The 15,940-nt window shown below is 42.7% G+C and overlaps 1 long non-coding RNA gene across 1 annotated transcript in view; it reads right to left on the reverse strand.

The window, feature by feature from the left end:
* Window positions 1-983: 983 nt before the first annotated feature.
* LOC141989592 (uncharacterized) overlaps window positions 984-15,940 on the reverse strand; it is a 136,601-nt gene continuing 121,644 nt past the window's right edge. The window contains exon 3 of the long non-coding RNA XR_012640012.1: window positions 984-5,390. This is a non-coding gene — a long non-coding RNA (uncharacterized LOC141989592). The remainder of the gene's footprint in view (window positions 5,391-15,940) is intronic.

Raw genomic sequence — 15,940 nt, forward strand, 5'->3', positions numbered from 1 at the left:
GTTGTCTTGAGGACAGATACTGGATTTTTGGCAAGCCTGGGTAGTTCATTGTCACAAAATAAGAAGTAATGAATTAACTGTATCGTGTCTTGCTGCTGTTTTGCATATGTGCCAATAAAAATAAAGTAAAAACATCTGGATGATGGTAGTCTCTCTTCTATTAACTGGGCACTCTGATTTTTTTAAAATACATAATTACTTGTGAATTACATAATTTAGTAATCTACAGTATAGTATACTTTGTGTGCTAGGTTATATTGGTCACTTTGTAGTTTAGTTGTAACTTGTAACTGTGTGTACAAGCATGTGTCTCAGTGCTGGAACAGCTTGTATTTATGCCCCTCAGAAGCTCTGAGGATATATTTTTTGTAAATAAATGCTGTTTAATAAGTATTCTGGGTGCATTTTGTCATTAATCTGATCTATAGAGCCATGCAGACCAAACCTGACTTATAAATCTGTTAAAATGTTTGACCTTGTTTAAATAAAAACCTCAAGGTTAATTACAACAAGCATCCTATGTACGCCCTCTCTATTTTAATCCTCATAATGATTTGTGTAAGGGAAAGGATAACCAATTATCATCTTTTAAAAACGACTTCAGGGTGAAAGTGTAAGAGTCTGGGTTTTCTCTTTTTCTTAATTTCCTCTACCTGTGATCTGTGATGTGTAGGGCAGTTACCTCTCTTTTGGTCGATGATAGTTGCAAATTTTATATTTTTGCTTCAACAACAGTAAGAAGTATTTGAGAACTGGAAAGTAGGCTGCTGGGAATTAAGGGTTCTATCTTTGTGCCTGGATAGGATGTCTCCATAATGAAATAAACAAAAGGGTTTTTTTTATTGTTATATTCGAAACAAATTTCACAACAAGAAAAACCAATTTAAGTTTCTTTTAAAAGAACTGGAAAATATTAAGGAAAGTTAATTGAAGCACATTTAAATTACAATAAAGACACAGAGGCACAATTATGTTCTTTTGAGTAGTGTGTGGCTTAGGGATGTTTTTATCTTTTGTTTATTGCACTATTAAAAAAAAAAGGAGATGCACCCAGAAAGGGTAGATAGCCACCATATGGAATTACATATCTTGCCTATTTGTATTTAAATAACTATCCATGCAAAAATATGCACACATCATGCAATAATTCCCAACTGAAATTACTGTTTAGAAAATAAAAATTCTGAGACCCAATATTCTTTTCATATTAAATTGCCCATTTTCCGTACATCATATACCTTTGCACAATACAAAAAAATGTTACATTACAGCCCAGTACAATTTGTTCACAGTGCTAATGAAGATGGATAGAGGACACTGCTTAAACATTATTATCATATATTAAATTGTGGGAAAACAAGACAAACCGGCTCAAGAAATCTGGAGCATAGTTTTTTTTTATTTTCATTTCCAGAATGAATAATGATAATTTTAATAACCTGCTGGTTTGACAGATTTAATGATGATGATGAACTTGTACTGCTCAATTCATGCCACTTACACATTTGGAGTGAATCTTTGTGCTTGCAAAGTTTGAGTGGCTGGTGTTAAGTGAAAGAAAGACGCTCCTATATCCCCCAGAGAACTAGGCAAACCTGAAAATCTTGCTATTTGTGATCTCATCCCCACCCTGGAAGAAGCACATTTTGGGCCCTCTTCTATCCTCACAACTGAGCCTTTCCCCTTTATTTAGGGATGGCTGAATATTGCTTCTGCCCACATGTCAACTCCTGGCCTTTTCAGATGCACAAACGGCAGATCAGCTTGCAGGCAGAATTAATACTTGATTTCTTTTATTTGAATTTCTGACTAATCTTGACTAAGCTCTGCACACCGAGATCATGTTCACTTATGACAAAATAGACCAGACAAAGCTTCCCTGAAACCAAAAGATGGAGTATTTTATCCACAAAACATCCAGCCTCCAATTCATGCCACTGTTGAAAGTGAGAGCTGCAAAATCTTTCAGATTTCTAAAATGGGAGTGAAAAATATCTCCCAAGTAAGCTAAATGGATGGAGTTACCTTTTAGAGCCCGTTTCAGATGCTGGAGACGGGTAAAGCTTTTTGCCTATGTAGTTGATGTACAATTTGAAATTTTATAATTCATTAAACACTTCTTAGTCAAATCCTTAAATTAACAGGTTTTAATTGGGTTCCTTTGAGGTTTGGAAATCAAGGGGTTAGGAAGGTGAAGCTGGAGAGAGAAAGAGAGCCACACACCACAATGAGCAATTCCTCCCGTTAATGTGCAAAATGGCTAGTATTCGGTTTAAAGAAAAAGAAACCATTTCAAAGGAAGTTGTAAGTTGCTGTAGGCCTGGAGATGTTAATGCATGAAGATCTATGGGCCTAGGAAACATTAATGCATGAAGATCTGTGGCATATGCTTTTCTCTGTGGTTAAAGACAACATCCGCACAAACACCACCAGCAACTTATCCCTGCCAGCAAGGGCCAAGTTTTCCAACCAGCAAACAAAAACATACCCCACCCTAACACCAACCTTCCTTGTACTCTGGCTTCTTCCCTCAAGAGCGCAGGAAGACAGATTGGCTTTGCAACATGCCTTAGTCATCAACAGATCTGGGCTATTTCAGCCCAAGGGTTGAGTTCCCCCAGCCAAAGGCACCTCATGGAGAAATTCCTTCCATTACCATTCCATTATAAATGGAAGGGGCTCTAGCTTGAGTGCCTTCAGAGCCTGATGCAAAACCACTGAAATCAATGGGTGTCTTTCCGTTTCCACTGATGGCATTATTGCGTAGGGAGAGACGTGCTCTCTCACATTGGTAGGACATAGGCCATTTAGAGCTTGATAGTGGGTCCTGATTCTACAAGGGACCCTATTATAAATGAATGTCACTCTGGGATATACAAGATCAGTAATCATGTACACATTTCTCAATTATATCCCCCTCCCCCAAGGCTTGGGGTATATTTGTATTTTAAAGGAAACTCTTTTAATAAATATTCAGATCTGTTGTAAATAGGTAAACTTCAATGGCCCAGAGTTGTCTCAGGTTTTATAGCTCACTTGAAGTCTTTTTTTGTATATTTATTTAACCCTGTCCCTCCGGAAGTTTTTTTTTGTAAAATATGAAATAGTAAATGGTTGGAAAATTCCATTTGACTGATTACTGTGTCTTTTTCAACCCAGTATTCTTGGTACACTCTACAGTCCTCTGCACAGTAGCACAGAAGTCTTGGTATAGTCATTTTCAGTGCACTAATACAGAGGCTTTGTTACCTTTCTTCCCGGTATTCTAGTTGGTACAATTTAAGGTGTTTGGTTCAGCAGCACTGATGTCGTTGCACAATCGTTTTGTTGCACTATAGTTTTCTGTTCAGTAGCACAATGGTCTTGGTATAGTAGATATTTTTCTGTGCTATCTGTTTGCTGTTGTTTGAAGAATTAAACAAAATTGTTTCTGGTACTTGTTTACATAATATAATTTCAGTTGTAACTAATGTAATTAAAAGCCAAATTCTCCACTCACGGACACTGGTGTAAATCTTCAATGAGGAAAAATGGTAATAATCGTTAGGAGCTGTTGTACACAGCTGCACTCAGGAAGTGATTTGCTGTGCATAGCTAGTTATATTGGGCCTACAAAACCCAGAAATTATGCTATATATTCTGGAGTGCCATCTACTGGCACCTTAATAATAATCTGTGGACCTATATACAGATTCAGCGCACTCTTGTAACAATAATACTGAGATCCTTGAATGGGCAGCACCATAGAAGTGCAAAATGTTTTGCTAACTTTAATTAGGAAAATATTCTTATCCTGCACCAGTATCATTCCACTGACTGCCTTCAAGTTGCTCCTGATTAACATCCTTGTATGTCTCTCAATCCCCCTTTCCCTCTGTACATATATCGGGATTGTTTTGCAGATGAGGAAACTGAGGCAGTACGGATATGGTCACCCAGGGAAAGCCTGAGATACAGCCCCGATCTTCTGGGTCCCAATCCTATTCTTTACCCCCAAGAATATTGTTCATTTGATTTGTTTGTGTGTCAGGATAAAAGGATGACAAATATATAGACCCCCCCCCCCAAAAAAAGGTAGAGTATTGTAAAAGGGCTGCTATACTGGCTGGGTCTTTGTGCATGTGTGGAAGATCCACAGACAGCCACTAGAGGGCATGGCTCCTTCCAGAAGGGAAGGGCCTGGGAATTAACCCTGAGAGGAAGGGCAGGGACATGGCTCCTTCCTGTCTGGGGAAAGTTTTGGAGTCAGCAGCAGGAGAGGAGCTGCCTCTGTCCTCTCTTCCAGTAACAAATACATGTTCTGTTGTTCCTGCATCATTATTCCAGGGATCCTGCTTGCTTGTGCTAACCCAGGAGTCACGTGTGTGTATTTGTGTGTGACTTAGTTCTTCAATTAGCAACTGATGCGAGATTGAGTAATACAACCCAAAAGACTGACCCTTACAAAACCACAACCCGTTTCATTTCAATGTGGCTGATTTCATGGGGGTGAGAGAATGAGAGTCCCTCAGGAGCTACTGTGTAGCCCTTTCGGCTGTGTGGCACTGCAGTAGAATGAACATGTTTGAAATAGCTACTCAGGCAACCAGCTTCTCTTGACATTTGGATTCCTATTGATTTGAACTAGAACAGAAGTGCAGAGAAGGCCCAAATTGCTGCCCAGCCCCACCCCAGTCAACAAACTTGGTTTTTTTCTGGTGGGACCGTCCATTTCTCCTGGCCCAGCATAGGTTTCATTAAAAAGTTACCACAGAAAAAGCTGAAGAACTCAAAATTAAACCCAGTCAGAAAAAAAAAAAAAAAAACACAAAAAAGTTTGACTGAAAACATTTTGGTGGTTGGTATTTCAAGATCAAACTGAAATTTTTCACAGGAAGCAGCCACTGTCCATAAGAATTTTGGATTTGTTTCAACCCCAATTTTCCATCAAGTTTAGATGGAAATTTTTTGACCAGCTCTACTCCAAAGTTTGGGTCAAAATTCTCCAGGCCACGATTTACTGATGGATCATTTATCCACCAAGCAGATCTAGGTCATGGTCCAAAATTTTTCCATGTATGCAGCTGTTGGTTACACCGATTGAAGTTCCATGTGCAGTAGGAGTGCAGAATGCACAAGTAAAGATCTGTGTCATGGATAAAAGATCTGCCATGGAGACAGGTCAAGATTTGTGCCCAATTTTGCGCTCCTGGCAGAGGCAACAAGCTTTTCCCCCCCATTGATGTCAATGGGGATGTTGCCTTCGCCCATATTGAAGGATTCGGCTCCATTTGGAAGCAAACTTGAATGAGTCAAAGTTCAGAACATCCCCATATAAAATAGGACATTTGATCACTCCCTCTGCTTGTGGCTTTTCTCTTTTCTTCATCTCTCAGTTTCTGTAATGTTTTCTGAAGGAGAAAGAAGTGGAAGAGTGGTTAGAGGTGATACACAGGCTTCTGTTACCCTTTCCCAGACACAGGGATGCTTCATGAAAAAACTTCCTTGCACTCTAAGGGCTGGATCCTCAGCGTGTATAAATTGGTACAGTTCCATTGACTTCAATAGACCTTGGATCTGGCCTAAAATAGCTTGTTTTAAGGATCATTTCCTGCTTGCCTCAGCTTTCCCCTTCACTACCTCTTGGATTCACACCAGTCCACCCTTCTGTAGCTGGAAAACACAAATCTACCATGTGTTCACACTGAGATTATGGGCAAGTCGACCCAAATTACCCTACTTCTGTTATGTGAATAACATCACTGAAATTGACGTAGCTTAGGTCGACTTACCACGGTGTCTACACTGCACTGGGTCGATGGGAGATGCTCTCCCGCCAACTTCCTTTACTCTTCTCGGGAGGTGGAGTACCTGAGTTCACCGGAGAGCACTCTGTGATCGATTTAGGAGGTATTCAACAGACCCGCTAAATCAACACCGCTGCACCTATCTCAGCAATGCCGATCTACCAGTAAGTGTAGACAGGGCCTCAGGTGCAATGTTTTATCTCTGATTCCTCTTGATGAAGGAGAAGGGAGGGGTGGGGTGTGATAGTTGGTTGCCCATTTATTGCAAGCTACATAGGCATGTCCAACCTCAAATTAAGAAATGAGCCCACCAGGCAAATGCAGTGAGGCCATGAAATTTGAACGGCTTATTCGCCAAAGGTCACAAATCCTGGTAAACCACTGGCTGCAGTCTCCTTTTGATTGGGGTCAACTTCACTCATAGAATCATAGAGTTTCAGGCCAGAAGGGCCACCAGATCATCCGGTCTGACCTTCTGTATGTCACAGACCACCAACACCGCCCACACTAAACCTAACAACCCAAATTATACAACTGCAACTCTTTACTATTCATTCTCCACAGCAGTGCTCTTCACTACTTTTGAAGTGGGGGCCACTTTGGCAAAAAAACCCTTCAGTGTGAGAGTCACATCAACCCGACACAGATAGTTGAACACTCCGAGTTCTTTGTTGGTTGATAGGGTAATATTACCATTATTGGTAATATTGCTTGGGGTGCAGGAAGGGGCATGGGGGGCTGGCTGTGGGAGGGGGCTCGGGGTGGGGCAGGGGTTTGAGGTGCAGGAGGGGGTGAGGGGTGTAAGCTCTGGGAGGGAGTTTGGTGCAGGAGGGGACTCCAGGCTGGGGCAGTGTGTATGGGTGCAGGAGGGGGTGTGGGGTGCAGGAGTGGGTATGGGGTGCAGGCTCTGGGAGGGGGCTCAGGGCTGGGACAGAGTGTTCAGGTGCAGGAGGGGGTATGGAGTGCTGGGTCCAGGACGGGGTATGGGGTGCAGGAGAGGGTATGGGGTGTGGGCTCTGGGAGGGGGCTCAGGGTTGGGGCAGGGGCTTGGGGTGCAGGAGGGGGTATTGGGGGCTGACTCTGGGAGACTGAAGGTTGGGTGGTGGAAGAGCTATTCAGAACTTGCCCATTGAAGGGGGCGTGCTTACTTGGGGTGGTCTCGGCCCCACGCCGCTCCTGGAAAGGGCCAAGGCACCCCTGCGGCCCCCGGGGGAGGCACGTGGCTCTGCGCAATGCCCCTCTCTGCAGGCACCTCCCCCGCAACGCCCATTGGCCACAGTTCCCTGTTCCCGGCCAATGGGAGCTGCGTGGGTGGTGCTTGTGAAAACCACCCATTGCATGGTTTTCACTTGATAATTGCCATTTATTTCTGTATAAAAAAAGTAGTTCCTTGGCTCTGCTACATTTGTCTATCGCATTATTGGTTGCGGGGGCGCTGATGTAGGAATCACTGCGCGAGATGTTATGGCCTGGGTAATATGGGTCAGGCTAGATGATCATAATGGTCCCATCTGGCCTTAAATCTAGAATCTGCGGGGACTGTCTTTTCGTTGTTTGTTAGTACAGTGCCAAGCACAGAGGAACCCTGGCCTCTAGGTGCTATGGCAGTGTAAATAATATTAGTCATTTGCTGGATCTACACCTGCATAACTAATCAGACTGCTGTAGAGTTGGAAAGACAAATAAAACAGCTGTAATGCAATCCTTTGGGGGTGGAGGGGGAGAGAGACCTGGGCTTTGAATTGCAGGAACCAAAGGAAGAAAATCATTGGTGTATACACATTTCACCACATCTAATGACAAAATAGTTTGTGGCTTAGCCATTGTTTAAAGGCCATTCCTCAAATTCCTTGTTTACTGTCAGCAGTGTGAGTTGTGGACTCTGTGACTTTAGCTGTTAATGGGCCTAAACACTTGTGCCAACAGATTAAGCTTTGCTGAAACATTAAGAAAATTGGTCCAAACAGAGATAGGGAGGATCCTTGTTTAGCTGCTGTTTCATTTGCATGAGGCTCATTGTCACAAGACAATGGCTTTGAGATATCTCCAAAACTGAGGCAATTGGGTGAAACTCATTCTGTTTCTGTTAAATGATAGAAATTGGGGTTTTTTTTAAAAGGGACAGAAAATGTTCATTTGAACAGGCAGGGCAGCATCTAAAGTGACATTAAACCCAACAAATACTCCGGTGCAGGCATTAGACCAATCCTTAATGAGTCACCCTGATGCTGAAAGAAAATATGAATATTAAAAATCATGACCATCCTTACAAATAATGAGTTTCAGGTTAGGAAATAGTACACAGCTTGGAATGATCTAGGAATGTAGAAAGCAAGTTTCTTTAAAAAGAAACAACTTTAGCTATAATTTTAGGTCTTAGCATTTTGGAAATGTCAAACTTTACACAAAAAGAAAAAAGAAAAGGAGTACTTGTGGCACCTTAGAGACTAACCAGTTTATTTGAGCATGAGCTTTCGTGAGCTACAGCTCACTTCATCGGATGCATACACAGGAATCCCTGCCCGTTTGTTGTTTCAGGATACAATTATGCAATAACAGCTGTTTCAGTGGACTGAATATTGCATAGGTTCTGTATTCAGTAGAGTATTAGTCTGATGCTCAGACCACACATTCGCTTTCAATTTCCTCATCAGTTATTGAAGATAATGGCCCTGATTGCACAATAATTATTTGAATGACAGTAGCACCTAGAGTCTGCAGCCAAGACTGTGGTAGGCACTGTACAAACACATAGTGACTCTCAGTCTCTGCCCCAAATATCCAAAGGGTTTGAGGGGAACTGAGTCACAGAAAGGTGAAGCGACTTGACCAAGGCCATGTAACAGTCAGCGGCAGAGCCAGAAATAGATGGCTGGTTTCTTAAGTCCAGGTCTATGCTGCAAACATATCTGCTTCGGGGGACCTGAGGTGAAATCAGCACGGCTCTGTAGCGTAGGCCACAAGGGGTCACCTGGGTGGGTCTGATTGCAGAATCAAGGCCAATGTTTATAGTTGCATTGCACTTGTGGAAAGTAGATAACGTGCTTATTGAATATAATAAAAAGGAATGGCACTCTCTTTTGTCCCTGGTCCTCATCACTGATTTACATGACCAGATTTACTTACAGCACTCGTCACCATCACAGTATTACTAAGTTGCCACCTTTATTTATTTTGTTGTAGTACGTCTAATAATTCTGGGCACCTCTGATGCTGCTGGCGACTACCTGTGGCTGTGCGAAATGCTAAGATGTTTACATCGTTACAATTACATTGTCTTTGAACCATTCGAAACTTGACTTTGATTAACCGCACTAATAACAAGAGAGGTTCCTTTTTTTTTTTTTTGGTTAATGTCACTTGCTCGAGTTGAAAAGACATGCTCTTAATACTTGCTTTTCATCTGAATCAAGAAAGCAACACTAAGCAAAAAAGTATTTAACTGTGGCATATAGGATTGTAAAGATGGTAATCAGGGACACTGGTAATTGAAGCTTTTGGGGGAGAACCTTTCTTCTGAATCCTTCAGTCTGTTTAATAGGATAAAATTAGCTTGAGTGGCTTGGTGTTTGAAGAGGTTATGATATAATTGGAACTGCCTCCTGGGTTTGCTGCTGGACAAGGCAATCAGGTGGAGACATGGGAGGGCATGGGAACCTCTGAAGTACAAGGCTCAGCTTCCGCCATACTAATTAGGCTAAATTAGCTATGCCAGTTTTATGCTTGCTTTTGAATTTCCCTGATAATGCTTTTATCGGGTGTGTAAGAAAAGAAATATGAAATGCACGCAAAGTTCACCATATAATGGCAAGAATGGTGGGGACCGTAAATTATAAGTACCAGGGCTTACTGCTACAAGCTTCAGAAATAATGGAATAGCATTAGGAAATAACAAATGGGTATCAAGTGCAACCCCTAGGGATTTAAAAGTACTGTAGCTTGTTCTCTCTAACAAGAAAGTTTACAAAGCTTCTGGAAGAAATTGATTATCTTGAGGATTATATACGTAGTACTTTGAGGCCAACCCCCCAGCACTGCTATTGACTGTTTAACCCAAGGTAAACTAGAGGGGTCCTCCTCCAGACAGGGCAAACCGTGTCCTCCTTAGATTGCACAGTGTCATCCTAAAGGCCCAGGAGAGGCTATTTTTTGTAAGCTACTGCCATTTTTTAATTTTCACTTCTGACCCCAATTAATCAACTTTAACCGTGCAAAGAGATTTGCAGTGCATTCAACAGAGCTTGCACAAATCTATTGTAATTGAAAATATGTCTGAGCAAATGAAAATAAAAGATATTTCAGCCCGGAAGCAACAGGCTTTTTGGTTGCCGGAAAATGAGAGAAAACATCATGGAAAATATTTAGGAAATGGTTTTGCTACAAGTCCTTGCTCAGTTTGTAGCCAGGGTGGCTGTGCCCCTTGTAGAGATTTCTTGCAATCTGCTCTTGCTTCCTTCTTCGTCGCTGCTCTGTGAAGGACTTTGAGTCTGTGGCTATAATATTGACTTCACACCAGGAGTATCGCAGGTGAAAGCAGTTGCTCCTCCATTGGAGTGACATCAGTTAAGCAGAATCAGCCCCACTCGTTCACCCTGTTTCTAATTTTTTGTACATATTACAGCTCAGTCTGCTAACACTAAACCACAACAGACAACACACATGTAGAGAAGTGAGAAATCTTCGTATTTCCCAGTAAGAGAAACTATCTCTGCTACCTGGCTTCAGCAATCTACTGGTATGGACATTCATAGTCAATGTGCTTCCCATTTCCTCCCAGCAGCTGGATGATCTGGGAGGGTTTTCCATTGGCCTGCAGTATAATGCACAGAGCAGTATTGGATATTGGTTTAGTTGGGGATTGGTTCTGCTTTGAGCAGGGGGTTGGACTAGATGACCTCCTGAGGTCCCTTCCAACCCTGATATTCTATGATTCTATGGTTCAAGATCTCCGAGGCTGGATTTTTTATGCTTTCTGCAAGATACTATTACACCCGCCTTTCTTCACATCTCAATATGTGATTTGTATAGACTGTATTTACAAAAAGCAAAGCAAGTTTCACAGATGATGCTGACATAATTCTAAGAGTAAGCATGCAAGGGAAATTCCAAATATTTGCACAAGGGAACAAGGCCAACTTTGAATTTGAGTCCTCCACACAAGAACCAACTCTAATGCAAAAGAGCTGCAGATGTTCAATATAGGCCAATTCCTGTTGGCCTCATTCACATGAGAACTGCCACTGACATGATTCCTGGCATCAGTAAGGCCAGAAGAACTTGGTTTCCTAGGAGTTAACAGTGAGAAAGATGCAGTAGTAGTGATAGTGTGGCCTGGTGCACTCCTACCTCTTCCATGAGCACAGACCACTCTGAGAACATCTTGCTTGTAAAGACCACCATGTAGTTTATTTACAGTGTTTTAATCCCTCTGCCAATACAGATCTGTGTCTCCACACCTTTACACTGCATATGAGGTTTCTAACCCCTTCTCCAAAAAGTGTGGGAGGGAGGGTAGGTGTGTCTACTCAGCGAACTGCCTTTGTCAGGCTCTCTACCCTTCTGCTTCTCTCCTTCTCCTTCTCTCCCCACTTCTTCTCAAGCACTTTCTTCCTGGGCTCTTTTTAAACTACTGGCCTGTTAATCAGCTAATTAACTCATTAATTTCCTAGCCCCCATTTGGCCTAGTAATCAGGTCCACCCCTACCAACTGGGCCTTCTCTAGAGGAACCTGTTAATAGCGGCCAGAGTGCTGGCTCAGGCTCCATCTCTCAGCACTCTGTCACATATCTCCCCCTCTTTCTAACGGACAGGAGGTTCTTCCCCCTCACTCTCTCTCTCTCCTTTACAGGAGGTTTTATTAGGGAAATGTCTCCCCTCGATCTCAGGCTGGTCATCTTGGATCCTCCCAGAGGCTCCATCCATTCCTCACCTGCACAAATTGCGTTTTGTGGATGTCCCCATAGTTCTGTCTCCACCCACAGGTCCTCACATCAAGGCCAATTTGTTGAGTTGTTCTCCCTGCTTCTGTTCTCTTTATTTGGTGTCATGGTTTGCTCTTGTCCTTTGGGCTCCTGGGTACTCTGGGTCTCTGTTTTGCTCAACCATCCAGAGTGCTCCAGGGATGCCTCCTTCCACCATTCTAGAAGTCAGGAATCCACTAACTGCTTGACCTCATTAACACCTGTGCATGTAAACATTTAAACACTGGCCCAAGGGCTTTGTATAAGTCTAGTGCCTACATACATGCAAGTGTTAGACTTTACAGCTGCAAAACCCACTGCTCTCACCCTGCACCCCAGAAATGTTGGTCAGAGGTTTACCTACTTGTTTACTGCATATATTAAATTGTTTGAGGGTCTGATCTGACACACACACCAATGAGTAACTTTACTCACATGAGTCACCCCAGGGGCACCTGTTCGAGTGGGCCCCTTGGTTGATATCGATCACTCCTGTATGTTTACATTTAGATGCTTTTCTTTTATAGGGATTGATTCTGTTAATTATAAAAATCAACTTAATTAAAATCCAGACCAAGTTAACCCATGACATGGAGGCTCTAGGCAGAATTTATGCTAACAAAATGCAACCACATAGTTTTAAGCACCCTGTCTTATTATCCTCCTGGTGGAGTTTGGGTCTTTGCCCCAAATTTGGACTTTGCATTTAAAACAATCCCCCCCCCCCAGAAAAAGAAGCCAGGAGCTCTTGTTTTTCAGCAGGTTTCTCCTCCTTTGGAGCTGTACCTTGTCTGTGTCTCTGGAGAGTCCTGGCTAGCAATCATCATCAGGCTAGCTCCAGCTGCTGAAGAATGGAAACAGAAAGACCTAAAACAGCTCCCTGTGAAACCAACTTTAATGGGTGCAAGGCTGGGCCCCAAATACTTATAGTCCACAATGGATCTAGTTTACTGTAAGAAAATGAAATTCTGACTCTGATAAGAAGCAGCAGCAGGGAAGAAAAACGCTTCTACATTAAGAGCTGGATCTAACACCAAGTGCAGTCAAGAAGAAATGTTCTGTTACCTTCAGTGGCACTTGCAGCCGCCACTAAATCCCCACTGTGTTCCTTACAATATGCTATCACGATTGCTCCCTCTGAAGCAGAGGTGACCCCAAGCTTCAAAATTCAGATCTGGATTTTGAAGACCCCAAAGTTTGGGGCTAGGGAGATCCAGAGCTTTAGCTTAAGCCCCACTAATGGTAGCTGCCCTTTTGAGAATCTAGAGGAAGGTCTGGCTTTGGAATTCTATCTCCACTCCTCCAACATTTGGAGCAAGAGATTTTAGACTCTGACATGAATAGTTCAGTGCTGCCTTACTCTCTGCTCAGGCAAAGCTGCCAGAGAAGTCACAAGCGGCAGGATTTGAACCAGATTTACAGAAGCGCTCGGCGCCTGTTTAGGCACCTGTGGAAATGGAAAGGCATTTCTGTTGTGATTCAAAGCTGCGCCTCTTGATTTCTCTTGTGAAGAGGCCATAACTTTTGCCAATCAAAGCACTGCCTCTATTCAGAAAAGAAATATTACATGGGCTGTGATGACGTTAATCCAATACAGCGGTTATCTCTCATTAAATAACTTGTTGAAGAGAACTTTTCTTGCCTTTTAGTCGGGAGTCTGGTTTTTCCAGTACACTCACTGGAAGGGAAAGCATGCACCTCAGGCATATTCTGTCCTCAAGTCAGAGTTTATGGCTAAAAGGGACCACCAGATGCTTTAGTCTGATCTCCCACATATCAAAGGCCTCCAACACCACCCAGCACCTGCTCATTAAACTTAAGGCCCGACTAGCCAGATTATGGAGCTACAATAAAAAGCAAATTAGCTCTGTAGCCTCTACTGCAGACAAAGGCTTGTAGTAGCCCAGCCTCTCTTCAACATGGAGGAATGGCTGGTGGGAGCTGCCACGCCCCAGCTGCCACCCCCCAGTAGATCCACCCCCCCCCCAGCCATGAACATCTTTGGGGAGAGACCCTACACAAGCTGACTTCCACTACGTGCAAGGGGTGTGTACACCCCATGCTGGCTCTGCCACCCAGACTCATGCAGAAGAACTGGACCTGATTCATTGCTGAAAGGGCTCTTGCTGGCGTGAAGGAGGGGGCAAGTATTTCTTAATGTATATTACTTATTGCTTGGAGTTTTAGGACAAAAAGATTGCAGCCTCTCTGTGAAAAACCCACTGAAGTACATGGAAAGACTGTCCTTGGCTTTTCTGGGTTTGGGATCAGCTTCTATATGCATATAAGGAGAAGTAGCTGGAATGGTACCTAGGTAACTTGCTGTTTTCTGGAGACTTTCAGCTCAGCTGTAGCAACAGGAAGAGCAATTTCAAAAAGCACCAATGCTTAGGAGCTTCTCTGTGGATTCATCAGACAATATCAGAAACATATCTGTTGGGAGAGGAAAAAATCTATTTTAAAACTCTCCATCTTTTCTAGGTGGGTGCTTATCTGGTCACTGCTGTTAAACATGTAGAGAAGTCTCAGTGGCATTCATTTTTAAGAGGGAAGTCTGTCTAAAATTAGATGCCAGTTTAAAATAAGAGATTATATGATTCTGCACAGAAGAGCATTCATTCTCAGAAGGAAACTGAGAAGGATTGTTCCGGATTATTCTCCAGCTGTTCAGAGCTGATGCATCCTTTTTAAATTATAACTTTGGTGTGTCAAATAATATTTAATGAAGTCTAATTTCTTTCCTATGAAAAAAGGATAGAAAAAACAAAATTGCCAACAAAATAATATCCACAAACAGATACATGCTGGATTTCAGAGACCAGGTAACCGTAGTCAGTTACTACGGTACAGTAATTGCTCGCTTTCATTTTCCAGCAGGCCTCTGAAATCTAGAAGCATCACGTTATCTTTTCCAGGTTGATACTCAAAAGAATGAGTCACAGTATGTCCAATGGCAAAGGATATGGTGGATTCTTCAGCACTTGGAGTCTTTACATGAAGATGGAGTCTCTCTAAGTGGGATGTCTAGTTCCTTAAAGTTATTGGGTTTGATGCAGGAATTACTGGGTGAAATTCTATGGCCTGTGTTGTACAGGTCTGACTTGATCATAATAGCCATTTCTGACCTTAAAAGCTAAAATTCTACTAATAGCTTCATGTAAGCCCATAGAATGCAAAGTTTAAAGAGGAGGCTTTTCCACTTCCCAGATAGTATGTGATTCAAATATGCCTATGAGTTTACATGTACCTTTTTTAAAGCCAGGCGATGGAGTGGAAGATGGCAGCCTTCACGGGACCCACTCTGTTAAGTGAGAATTCACAATGAATGCCATCAACTCAGCGACTGAACGTCGCTCAGTGATCTTCTGGTCATCAGAGCAGCAACTCAACAAATCCTAAAGTTCCTCCTCAGGGCCAAACAACATGCCAAATAGGCCCTGGAATAAGAATCCTGCAACTTAATGTTGAAAGACTCACGTGGGCAAAATGCAAGTACCTTGGAAACTTGATGAAGACTTACAACATCAATATCCTCATGTTGCAAGAGACCCATGTTGGCAATGATCAACAGGCTAGGAGCTACCATATCTCTGGATACAACCTAATGACTAACCATTATCCTAAATAAGGCTTGGCAATATACCTCAAGGACACTATCTCAGATTTTAAGGTTATTCCATCAACCGAAGAGGAGACCACATTTACCACAACTATCAAAGAAGGGGAGCTCCACATTACCAACATCTCAGCCACACACGACTTGTGGATACCCAGCTGAATACAGTGATGTGGTGCATCACGGGAACCCTTAAGTCAACTCCAACACTATGGCTACCTGTCCTGTCTAACATCGCTCCCCTGCCGATACACCGAACTGCTGCAACATTTAGCGAAGCTCAGTGAATCCAGGAAAACAGATGCCTTCCTATTCACCAAGTCCTTGACAACACACCCCTCACACCAATGTCTTAAGTCCTACAAGCCTTTCTGGGAACATTCGTTTAGCCTCATGCAATCCGGCTATGATCAGAAGGAGGCTTGGAAAGCAGATTGGACTAAACAAGACTTAAAAAATAAGCACCTTGTGCCAGATCTCATGCAGAAGGTTCCTGGGTTTGACCTTCCATGGTCATCTTGGTCAACTCTGAACCGAATTCAAACCAACCATGGTAGCTGCAGATAATAGAATTAATA

This window comes from Natator depressus, chromosome 6, assembly GCF_965152275.1.
Source record: "Natator depressus isolate rNatDep1 chromosome 6, rNatDep2.hap1, whole genome shotgun sequence".
NCBI classification, from domain to species: Eukaryota; Metazoa; Chordata; order Testudines; family Cheloniidae; genus Natator; species Natator depressus.